Genomic DNA, 13,224 nt, shown 5'->3' on the forward strand with positions numbered 1-13,224 from the left:
CCAGAAAAATAAATCATTAACCATCACTAGTGTGCTTCATATCAAGTAATACAATCCCCTTACTATCTATCAGCACTTTGACTGAGGTATTTACCATTCTGAGTTTCACAAATCCCAGGATCTGAATAATTACTGGTTCTGTCTTTATTATATTGTTTTCTATGGACCAGGGCTTTTGGGTAAGGAAGTACCAAAAGGTGCCAAGTGAATCCCTAAGTTCCAATCACAGTCTTCCTTGCCCTATTGGGAAGCAGCAAACCAGTTTCTACTTGGTAATTGAGTTCAATCATTCAGTCAGTAAGCTGACATCTTTCTTTCCCTGTTGGTTTAATGAGGAGAACAAAATAACCAGCTCCCAGTCTCACCTCACATTAAGATAACCATAACTGTGTTCCCTAGTGGAACAATGCCTCTGTTAACATAATGACCACCAGATTCACCAAGTTCCTGTTTCAGGTACCAGACGCATATATTTCTTAAGTGAATAATTTGATATAATGGTAAGAAGGGATCTTCTCATTTCTATCTTCTAGTTACTTTTGACTACAGTTATGGCAACACCCATACTGGATACTGATTAAATGTCCTGAAAAAAATGTCTCAGAAACCTCATAGGATGGTATCTGAGATATGTATCAAATAAACCTTCAGATGTATATCACAATGATGCCATTTGACTACTTTTTAAGCCAGTTATTTTTTAGTGGTATGACACATGGCAATATGGGCATAGCCCATTTCTACAATTCTTTTAAGATAAATTAAGTTGCTTTGCCAGAGCTGGTGTTGTGTGGAATGCCATTATGCAGGGGAAGGCACTGTACAAGTCCATAGATAGTGAAGCTGGCAAAATTATCAAAGATAGTGCTAAGACACATATTTAATGTATCTATTCCTCCAATGAAAAAATAGTGGGACTACTATATCAAACTACAAAACTTCTGCACAGGTAACCATCAGAAAAATGAAAGGCAACCTAAATATTTACAAATAATATGTCAGATAAGAGGTTCATATTCAAAATATATAAAGAAATCATAAAACTGAACACCATAAAAACCAAATAATCTGACTTAAAAAACAGGCATAAGAACTGAATAAACATTTTTCCAAAGAAGACATATGGATTGCCAACAGACACATGAAAAGATACTCAACATCAGCAATCACCAGGGGAATGCAAACCAGAAACACAATGAGATACCACCTCACACTGGTCAGTGTGGCTAATACCAGCAGGACAAGAAATAACAACTGTTGGTGAGGATGTGGAGAAAAGGGAACCCCTAGACACTGCTGGTGGGATTGCAATTTTTTTTTAAGTTTAAAAAAATTATAAAACTTTTGTTGTAGTCACTATGTTAAGAAGTATGGAGGTTTCTCAAAAAGCCAAAAATAGAAATACCAAGTGACCCAGCAATTCTACTTCTGGATATTTACCCACAGAAAACAATCATGAATTCAAAAAGATACATGCACTCTTACGTTTACTGCAGCATTATTTAAAATAGCCAAGATATGGAAGCAACTGAAGTATCCATCATGAATGGATCCAAAAAAAAATGTAGTACATATATACAGTGGAATATTACTCAGCCAAAAAAAGAATGAAATTTTGCCATTTGGGAAAACAGGTGTACATAGAGGGTATTATGCTAATTGAAGTAAGTTCCATAGAGAAAGACAAATACCATATGACTTCACTTATATGTGGAATCTAAAAAAAAGTCAAAATGGAAATAGATTCATAGCTAGAACAAACTGGTAACAGCTATTCAGAAGGGAACTTGGGGAAATAGGTGGGCAAAATATGTGAAGAGGAAAAAATTAGTGAGAAACTTTGATAGCTTAATCTGAATGATGGTTATATGAGTGTATATACCTGTCAAAATCCATTGAGCTGTATACTAAGATTCATGCATTTTATTCCATGTACTTCAATTTAAAATTTTTTAAAGAGAAATTCTGAAGAAGTTAGTAAATTTAGTTAAAAGAAAAGCTAAGAAAATCTTAATTTCTACCTTATTTTTATATTGAGAATTTTTTGTTTTTCTGAATTTATAGTCTACAACAAGGAACTAGTGGAAACATGTACACACCATCAGATAAGTTAAATTTTGTCTACATTTTGACCTTTGTTAATAAGGTAAAATAAGCAAAAAAATAAATAAAAAGAAGATGTCCAATGTGTCTGGCTGGTTCTCCAGTGAATAGTGCCATATTAGGCTTCAGAGTCAACCTCAGCAGTTGCTGGAGAGGTAAAAGGAAAGAAAGAGTTACCAGGACTCAGTGAGAGCTCTAGCATAGGAGAGGTATAGTCCAGGAAATGTCAAAGAAAAGCAGCTATTCACACATGGCAGAGCATCAGTCAAAGAGCTAAAGAATAAATACCCTGGCTTATCTTTTTTCCCACCATTAAATCTTCTGGCCATACACAACCAGACAGAGGGCAAGTCTATTTGATGCAGTCCATGAAGTCAGTGTGCAGAGAACAGAGTATGGAGTTGGGTACAGAAAGGTGGAAGTGGATCTAAAGAGGTAAATGGAGAACTTTCCAAACTGTCAAGCATTTCACTGAGTAAGCAGTATCAAATCTGGATATAGGCATGATGCTGAAAGCCTTTCAGGAACTCTCAAATTCAATAAACCATACTGAATTATTATGGAATATACATTGATGTCAGATAGCTTGACTTTAAATGTTCTCTCTCCTATTTATTAGTTGAATAACCCTGGATAAGACTCTTAAGTAATATGATTCCCAATCTTAAGATATTTTTGAAATGGGTGTTGTAGATGCTCTGAATCAACATTCAGTAATTCAGTATATGGTACTGTGTCTCCCATAGCCAGGAGTCGTGGGCTGAGAAATCAAGGGGTAGAAATGAGAGAGGCACCACTCACCTCTATCCCCTGGATCTTTTGTTCTGCTGGCCTAGAGGTATTAGTTCGAGAAAGAGGAGTGCCTCTACTGGGGAACACAATGAGACTACTGAAGTGGAGACTGAGACTGCCACTTGGTCACTCTGGGCTCATGTCTCTGAATCGACAAATAAATAAATGAAGGAGTTACTGTGCTGGCTGGGATAATTGATTCTGATTATCAAAGGTAAATTAGACAGCTACTACAGAATACAGGGAAGGATTAGCATGTCTGGAATGCAGGAGATCCCTTAGGGCTCTTCTTAGTAGTACCATGCCTTGTGATTCGATTAACAAAAAACTACCGCAACTCAATTCAGGTAGGGCTACTAACAGCCCAGACCTTTCAGAAATGAAGGTTTGGGTTACATGACCAGGCAATGAATCACAACCAGGAGAAGTAATTGCTAAGGGCAAAGGGAATATGAAATAGATAGAAGAAAGTAGTTATGAGTAGTGCCTATGATCACATGGCCAGCTGCAGAAATGAGGACTGTATCGTTACTAGCATTTCTTCCTAATTTTGTTATGAGTATGTTTGTGTATTAGTAAGCAACTGTATTTTTTTCCTTCTCTTGCTCTATCACATAACATTAGATGTATTAATTTTGTATTGTAGTATTTAAGTTGTTAACTTTACATCATGGTATTTAAGTTATAGGATATCAAGCTGAATATTACCCAAGGAGTTATATCCCAAGGGAAAGGGATAGTGCTTTCTCAATGGTAAACATGGTAGTGGTAACAGGTGAGGAGAAAGTGTGACTTTGCTATTGTCTTTATTTGGTGATTAAGGATGGTTTAAGGAGATGTGTTTGGGATTTACACTGTAAAAGGATGACTATAACAGTTAAATTTTATGTGTCAACTTGGCTAGGCTATGGTACCCAGTTGTTTGGTCAAACACTAGTCTAGATGTTGTTGTGAATATATTTTGTATGTGTGATTAACATGTATAATCAGTTAACTGTAAGGAAAGGAGATTACCCTTGATAGTGGGATAGGCCTCATCAAATCAGCTGAGGGCTGAAACCAAAGTTTCTGAGAAAAGAAAGATTTCTGTTTTAAGGCTGTAACATAGAAATCCTTTCTGAGTTTCCAGCCTGCTAACCTACCCTAAAGATTTCAAGCTAAAGACTACATTACTCTTGCCGGAGTTTCCAGCCTATCACCCTATTCTACCAGTTGTAGACTTGTCAACTCCCACAATCACATGAGCCAAATTCTTAAAATTATCTATCTATCTATCTATATCTATCTATCTATCTATCTATCTATCTATCTATCTATCTATCTATCTATCTATCTATCTATCTATCTATCTGTCTATTTATCTATTTTTCATCTGTTATCTGTCTTTCTTATTAGTTCTGTTTCTCTGGAGAACTCTAACACAGGTACTAAAAGTACTTCCTTTCTATAGATGTTGTTCACTTTAAATGAAATAACATATGTAAGTGTGATGTGAGTTGGGTGCAAAAGAACAATTTAAACTAAGTTGGCTTGCACAATAAATGTATACTCTTGGTTTGTGTGGTAGCCTATTTTTTCCAAAGTTGACCCACAAATACATGCTCTGCATCAAGTGCTCTTTTTATAATGTGATATTGACACACCTCCATAGAGAGATGAAGGTTTATGTTCTCTCTGTACACATCTGTGAGAGACTCAGCCAACAGAATGAAACAGAAACAATTTTGTCTGAATTTTGAGGTTAGATTATGAAGGGTAACATAGCTTCTGTCTCTGTTTCTGTCTGTCTTTGTCTTTCTATCTCTGTCTCTGTATCTGCTATCTATGTACTTTTTTTGACACCTAGATCCCATGGTGGGAGGAAACCCATCCCACATGGGGAGGTCATGTGTAGGTGTTCCAGCTAACAACACAAACTAGTTCCCCAGCTGATAGCCAGCATCCATTTCCAAATGTATGAGTAAATGAGCTTCAAATGGCTCTAGCCCACAGCTTTCCAGCCTTCAAGGCTGACCTAAGCCATCTCAGAGTGTCCTGTCTGAATTCCTGACCTATAGAAACATGAGATAATAAATATTGTCATTTTTAAGCCAGTAAATTTTAGGCTAATTTGTCATGCTGCAATATATAATGAATATAACTTTGCTTTATTGAAAAAAATCTAAAGGTGACATAAATTTTAGGCATGATTGGGTCACAGATTGGCTATGTTTCTCTGATTATTTTCCTGTTAGTTTTATCTACTTACAGGAGAAAAATAACTACATTTGTTTCACTGCCTCACATCTGTATCAGATACTGTCCAAAGCAAAGAGATCACTTTTGATCAAGCACTTCCGGAAGGAATCCTGAAATTCAGTATGATTGAGCTATCTTAAGTCCTCGGGTTGAGGCATATGGAATATAAGCATTAACTTGGTATATTTTTTCCCACTTAGAATCACAGAAATTCTCAAACCTTTATCAGTGGTTCTCAGGAAAAGGAGAATAGATACTCTGGAAATAACCACAAATTTCCACTATAAACACATGGTGTATTATTTGATATACAGTGTCCTTTACAAGTTAAAATTATAACTTAGTTTTATCCTTAGGGTCAAATATTTTCTCATGTGTTATCTTGTCTCATCAGTCACCAATTTTTTCATTAGTATTTCACTCAAGAAGATAAAAAGCAATCCTATCATGCTCCAATCTTTCCCCTTTCTAACTTAAAATTCCCTTTTATTACTCTGAGGCTTAGTAAATGTACCTGCCTATCTCTGGGTTAGTTACAGCACTCATAGGCTCTGTTTAAAATTAAGCCATTTTACAAATTCTTTCTTGAAATTGTTTTCAGGATACTTGGCAATGTTAGATGACCACATATGTTTAATGTTGTTAAAAGCAGAGTTATTTTAGCAAAGGTGTGAAATAGTGCTTTAAAATCAACAAAAGGTATACCCCACAGAGGTCCTAGAATAGCACTTAATATGTATAGAAGGAAAAGAAGTTGCAGTGTATAACATGAGTAATGTAAGATACAAAGAGTTAGCGTTAATGGTTAGACTATTTCCCAAATTCTGTTATGAAGATTGTAAGTTTTGTGCAAAAAAAAAAAAAAAAAATCTCAGAGGTTAAATATGTTTGGAAAATGCAATGTACTATCTTGTCCTTTCGGAAATTCAGAAGGCAGATGAACATATTAAAGGACCTGAAAAGTTCTATAAAGAAGAGGTTGTTTAATTTTGGTAATCCAGTTTTTCCTACACAGATTTGGAAAACAAAATGGATCACTTGTCTTAAGGAGATATTTGTCATTAAAAATGAAAATAACAGTGTGATATATATACTAGGGAGTCAAATGATGAAATATAGTTCATCACTAATAAAAATGAGCTGAAAACAAGAAATTGGTAATTTGGAGCCTTAAAGTGGTGAAAGAATGTAGACCACGCTAATATCATTTTAAAATAGCAATTTCCAGTTTCAGCTAAGAAGGAATAACTCTTTTATTTCTCCTTAGAGAAATAATCCCTGGATAGAATTTACGGAACAACTAGCTGATAACTCTGAAAAGTAAATAAAAGCAGGCAGACTCAGGAGAGAGATCAAAAGCCCCCAAATTGAACCAATACAGCGGTAAGTTTCCCGTTTTATTTTTTGTTTAGTTTTTCATTCCCTTATCTCCTGGCTTATATTATAGGAAGTCTAAATCATGGAATTTCACAGTGTGCATGCACAGTAAAAGCTCTAGGAAAAATCTGTTTTCCAGGCTAGAGGACCAGGAAGTGGGCTTCTGTGAATGGAAAGCATGTGTATGTGTGTGTGCACACTCACACACAGGCAAGTACCCGTACTGCTTTCTTTCTCTTCCTGCCCCTGGCCCTGAGGCGCCCTTCTCCTGAAGCTGCTCCTGTATTGGCAACAGTGGTGACCGTAGCACCTGTAGAGATACTTGAAACACTGATAGACAATCCTTCTCTCTAACCAGAGGCATTTGGAAAATACATGTATCTGGAGGGCATAGGTATTTTTATTCCCTTTTCACTCACTACTTTGTCCAGAGGAAGATCCAGCCGTGGGAAGTGTGACACGTAAGAAGGCTCCAACGTCGGCTCTCTAGCTAGCTCCCAGAAACCAGCAGTGTGAGGGAAACTATGAAGAAGATAGAATCAGATACTGTAAATCTGTGTATGTAGTACTAGACTAATCACTTGGTTGCACTATGGAACTGAAACAACGCACCATAGGAAAGCTTTGGGAATGCAACTGTGGTGCAGACCACTGTCCAGGTCCCAGACTTGTCCTTGGGTGGTACACATGCAAGATACACCAAAGTGACTCACAGAGTCTCTGAAAACTGAACTGATATTGGAACCACAATCCCTAGATGATCACTTGGAACTTGTGGTTTGAACCTAACTGGGGTGATTGCCTGCTAAAACAAACAACAACAACAAAAATCAATATTCTCTGGAGGTTTTTAATAGCACTTGCAATCTCTTAATATTCAAAATGTCTAGGATACATTCTAAAATTACTTGACATACAAAGTACCAGGAAAATCTTAATTTGCTTAAAGGAAAAGACAATGAAATACTAACCCTGAAATGACTGCAATGTTGGAATTAGACAATATTGTAAAGCAACTATAATTTTGCTCTATGAAGTAAGGGCAAGCACTTCTGAAATAAGTGGAAAGATAGATGTTCCCAGCAAAGAGATAGAAGCTGCAAGACCAAATGGAATTTTATTTTATTTTTTGAAGTCACTATGCATAGTCCACACTGAAAGCATAGGGAGTTGTACTCTACCTGCTTGAAAGCAGAGTATCTACATAAACTATCTGGAATGGAACCCTCTCCAAATGGAATTTTATAGTGAAAAAAATGCAATAGGAGTAACAAAGACCCTGGATGTGCTCAGTGTAGATGAAAGAGGAATTGCAAATTCAAACACTGATTGATATAAAGTTTCCAAAGTGTACAATGGAGGAAAAAACAATATAGAAATGAAGTGAGGCTTAGAAATATGTGAGACAATATCAAAAAGTTTAACAAAGAGATTGATGCAGAAAATTTTTGAAGAACTCCTGGTTTAAAATATCCCAAATTTAGTGATGGACACAAATGTACTCAGTAAAACTTGAACAAAATAAACTCAAAGCAAACATTCCCTATATACACCATAATCAAACTGATGAAAGCCCATGTTATAAGAAAAATATTAGAAACCATGGAGGCCATAAGAGAGGGGATCAGTATTTTTTAATGTGATGAGTGAGAGAACTGTCAACCCAGAATTTTTTTTTTAAGGACAGTTCTAAACAGCAGGACTTTATTAAGCAAACCATAAATACACTCTAAAGAAGGGTGGAGAGCAAGCTATCTGGAAACCAGAAGCAGCCAACCCAGAATTCTTTAAGAAACAAAAAGTATCCTTTAAGAATGAAAGTGAAATAAAGACATTCGCAGATAAAGGAAAACTAAGGGAATCCATTCAGAAATGCTACAGAATATAGCCTTTGGCTAAAGAAAAATGATAACAGAAGAAATCATGGAAACTTAAGAATAAACAACAGAAATGATAAATATATGGGTAAGATGAATGTTACTTTTATCCTCTTAATTTTCTGAAACTAGATATGTTTCCTGAAAGTAAAATTATAATATTGTACAATAGGGCTTAAAATGTATATGGGTCTGATTCACAGGTATTAGTTTTCTGTTGCTGGCATAAAAATTACAACTTTTGCAGTTTAAACATACAAATTTTTATCTTACATTTCTGTTTATCAGAAGTCTGACATGAGTTTCACTGGGCTAAAACCATAGTGTTTGCTGTGTTCTTTTCTGGAAGCTGTAGAGGAGAATCCATCATTTGTTCATTCAGGGTGTTGGAAAAATTCATTTCCTTGTGGTTAGGACTGAAGTACCTATTTCCTTTCTTGCTGTCAGTTTAGGGCTGTTCCTAGCTTCTAGAAGATGCCTGCATTCCTTGGATCAGCCTCTTTCCTCCATCGTCAAAGGCAGCAGCAGTGGGTCATTTGCCCTCACACTTCAAATCTCCCCTCTTTCTTCTTCTGTCACATCCCTTTGACTTCAGCCAGGGCAGGTTCTCTACTTTGAAGGATTCATGTGATTAGACTGAGCCCACTAAACAATCCAGGATAAGGTTAAAGCTCTTAACCTTAATCACATCTTCAAAGTCCCTTTCACCATGTAAGGTAATGTATTCACAGACTCCCAAAATTAGGGCATGGTGGGAGTAGGGGGTGTTACTCTGTCTAGAGCAATATATGAAACTACAACATAAAGAGAGGGAAGTAAAGGGCACCATATGGTAATAAGGTTGTTTTTTTATTAAGATATTATTGATATATAATCTAATGCTCAGGTTCCACATGAGCAACATTGTGTTTACTACACTCCCCCCTATTATCAAGTCCCCACCACACACTCCGTTACAGTCACTCAGTCTATCAGCATAGTAAGATGCCACAGAGTCACTACTTGTCCTCTCTGTGCTATATTGCCTTCCCTGTGCCCCCCATATCATATGTGCTAACTATAATGTCCCTTAATCCCCTTACCTCTCCGTTCCCACTCAGCCTCCCTAACCCCTTTCCCTTTGGTAACTGCTAGTCCATTCTTGGGTTCTGTGAGTCTGCTGCTGTTTATTTTGGAATTTAAATCTTACCTTTTTCTCCCCCATTTATATTTGCAGGACTTCCTTGAGAAGAGAAATGTAAAGATTTTACAAATGGAGGAAAGTAAGTAATTCCACAAACCTATCATCTAGTTGTATCTAGAATCTGTATTTTATTTCAACAGTAGGAAGTGATGTTCCTATTTCATAAACTAGAAACATCATCATTGTTCTAGTTTAATTTTTTGATTGTTTCTTAAAGTTCTTAAACTAAAATGATATGAATTATATACATTTTTATATATCTATATATACATACTATTTATTCACATGAATTCCTTTATAGGTATTTAGTCTAAACTATAAAAACATGTTAGCCTGGCATTGATTTGCAACTCGGTATGTTGTGTGATACTTGGAATGGCTGCAGTCCTGGGGAGCTGAACATGTTTCACAATATTGGGTAGCTTCTGTACATTCAGTTGACAGGAAAGATAAAAAATTATCCCAAGTTTCTAAAGGAAAGGTAAGGTAGGTGGAAGTAACTAATCAGGATATATTTTGGTGACTTGTAATGCATAAGACAATATAAACTATGAATCACATTTTAAAATAAATTTTTCATTAAGGTGTTATTGATGTACACTCATATGAAGGTTTCACATGAAAAAACAAGGTGGTTACATTTACCCATATTATCAAGTCCCCCCCATATCTCAGTGCAGGCACTGTCCATCAGTGTAGTAAGATGCCATAGATTCACTATTTGCCTTCTATGAGATCACATTTAGTGATCAAAAATAAACTGAAATGCCTTTTCATCTATCTAAAAGAGCAAGGAAAGATGTACCAGGGAAATATTGTAATCTAATGATGAAACCTACTGGTCATGATTCTTTTTAACATAATTTTATCTCCTAAAATTTAATAATTTTATGTAAATTAGTATATACATGTGTACACATAGTATAATCATCAAATGGGAAAGCTTTGCATATTTTAATTTCCATACCTATTTTTTCCAATTTATAGACAATCTGGTGATTTTCCCTTGAAAGATTTGCTTACTTTATATCCCAACTTTCATAAATATTTATTAGAGGACTACTCTGTACAAATAAACTACAGTTGCAGTCATCAAAAATTTCATGATTTAAAAGGGAAGATACCTGGCTTTCTTTTAAAAAACATTTCTTCCCCTAAAAATTATATTTTCTTTAATTTCTTAAACTGAAGTTACTAGTCTCCTTATAGAGAGATATTTCTCTTAAGCCATTTAGATGACATAAGTTTCAATACTTTTCCTATGTCTGTTGTGAAGTAGATTTTATCCATGGTATTATTACATCTTGAGTACAAAATTATGTGACATTGGAGGAGTACAGTCAAGGTAGGCAGAAAAATTGCTTAAAGATATTACTGTCTTACCATGTTAAATGATGTTGCGTTGCATAATTGTGTACTACTAGAGAGCAAAAGGGTCAAAACTAGAGTTGTGTGAAGTGACTTATCTTTAGGAACAAAGAAGCTAGAAAGACAATGGTTCTAAGATACAATATTGTTCTATTTTCATTCATTCATTCATTCATTCATTTATTCATTCACTCAATAAAACTTTTGACATCCTACTTAATACATTTCTATCTAGATCAGTGTTTCTTAATCCTGGCTACACACTCAAGTTACCTGGGTACCTCTGAAAAAGTACAACTGCTTGGGTCTCCACATTACATTTATCATATCAGAATCTCAGGATGGAGGTGGTGGTAGTCTTAGGAATCTACAACCTTATAAAATTCCCTAGATGATTTCAATAAGCAGCTGGGCTTAAGAACAACTGTTTTAGCCTTTAAGATACCCAAGATTAATGAGACTTTTTGAACCTCTTAAGAGTGGGAAGAACTCATAAATACCTGCTTCATTTATATTTCTTTATATAAATCCTTATATTTTGTTCTAGAAGCCATACTTCCTGGGTTTCTTAACCAAACCATATTTAACACTTCTTGAACCAAATTGTAGGGTGAAACTGTTGCTGTATGTACAGGGGATTCTGAGCAGGGAATATGGCTGCTTTTAGTTATATACATTCATTTTGTCCTCTCTTTACTCAGATCATCAGAATAATTTGTTATTTCTTAAAGGGGTTAATTCAAAAAAGACCATGTATGACTTGTTTTCTGTATGTGTAAAACGGTATTCATACTTATATTGAAGCCTCCTCACAAACACATTATACTGAATGAGATTAAATATTAAGCTTGCTAACCTTTTTGAAGATTATATATATATATATATATGAACATTCAAAAACTTTTTTGGTTTTGATAATATTATCCTTATTACTTCTCAGTTAACCATTTATCTTGCTCTGTAAAAATGTTTCAGAAATAGAAACAATGGGTTTTCTCTCCTGAATCTGAAGTACCTGCTGTGTGTTTGAAAGCATCATTGGGTCATAGAGGAAGATCCCCTGATCAGAAAGAATTTTTTAATCAAATTGGCTTATGCTCACTGATTTCTGAAACATTAATTCTGAGAATGTGGTAAGTCTCCATAATTTCTTCCTGAGGAAGCTCATCTATTCCAGTCTGGCAACATTTGACTGCTCTTTCCAAAATGAAAAATGAAAAATATTTTTTAATCTATCAATAAAGAATGGGCTGAATTTTTGTTAGAAATCCAAGCCAGTATAAGTTCATGTTATTAATTACCTGAGATTTGAAAATTCCTTTTGTTTTGTCATTCTTAACTCAATATGTTTATGAAGTTTTTTGCTATTTATTTGTTGAATTCAGAGCAGTGTATTTATTACTATTGTAAATGATATTAGTCATAATTATTCTATTTATATTTTAACCTATTCTGATTTTGATTTTTTAGAGCTTTACGATTGTTTTAAAATGAAATAAATAAGTGATCAATTTTACAGATTTATAAACGTCTTAGTACTTGCAACAAAATTTTTATGGTAATTCAATTTCTTGGTTTGAAACATTCCTGTCTTAGCTATCTATCACAACTCATGTGCTTCATTTTTATACACATGCAGGTAAGGATTTTATATACTTTTTGTTTCACAGTTGTGGTGCCGAGTGCTGAATCTCACAATATAAAAGAAAAATTCTATATATACAGACTGTGCTCTTATCTCCAGTCATCTTACAAATATATGCTAAATCCTGTGGGAAAAAATGGACTACACTAGGGTTTTTGTATCATTCAAAACAATCTCTTTACCTCTCCTCAATTCCATATCCAATACTCGATTAAGTATTAATTTTATGTACAGAGAAAATTTCAGTAAAGTATTAATCAAGACTCTGGGTTGTGAGCAATAGAAATTCAACTTAGAGTAGTTTAAGCAAGAGAGCATCTTTTTGATAGTTATGGTAAAAAACTCATGAGGAGACTCTGGTTGAGATCATGTACTAAACCCTGAACTAATTTATCAAGGATGATGAAATATTCTTAATGGTAAGATATGCTCACAAGTCTGCCATGTTTTGGGGGTTGGTAGGTGGATAAAGGTCCACTTTTTTCCCAGAGTAGATTAAATAGATTTCCCTAAGAGAGGCTCTGAGAGACATCCTACTTCTTAAGTAGCAGGAAATGATGTTGGGCAAGAAGAACACAATCACTGTATACCATAGTAGAGTTATGCAGTAATAAAAAGAAAAAGAAATAATGATACTTCTA

General features: G+C 35.0%; 1 long non-coding RNA gene across 1 annotated transcript in view; it reads left to right on the forward strand.

Moving 5' to 3' along the window:
• LOC118968435 (uncharacterized) overlaps positions 1–12,263 on the forward strand; it is a 76,915-nt gene extending 64,652 nt beyond the window's left edge. The window contains exons 2-4 of the long non-coding RNA XR_005056088.2: positions 6,401–6,516; positions 9,604–9,649; positions 11,914–12,263. This is a non-coding gene — a long non-coding RNA (uncharacterized lncRNA). The remainder of the gene's footprint in view (positions 1–6,400; positions 6,517–9,603; positions 9,650–11,913) is intronic.
• Positions 12,264–13,224: the final 961 nt, after the last annotated feature.

This window comes from Manis javanica, chromosome 3, assembly GCF_040802235.1.
Source record: "Manis javanica isolate MJ-LG chromosome 3, MJ_LKY, whole genome shotgun sequence".
NCBI lineage: Eukaryota > Metazoa > Chordata > Mammalia > Pholidota > Manidae > Manis > Manis javanica.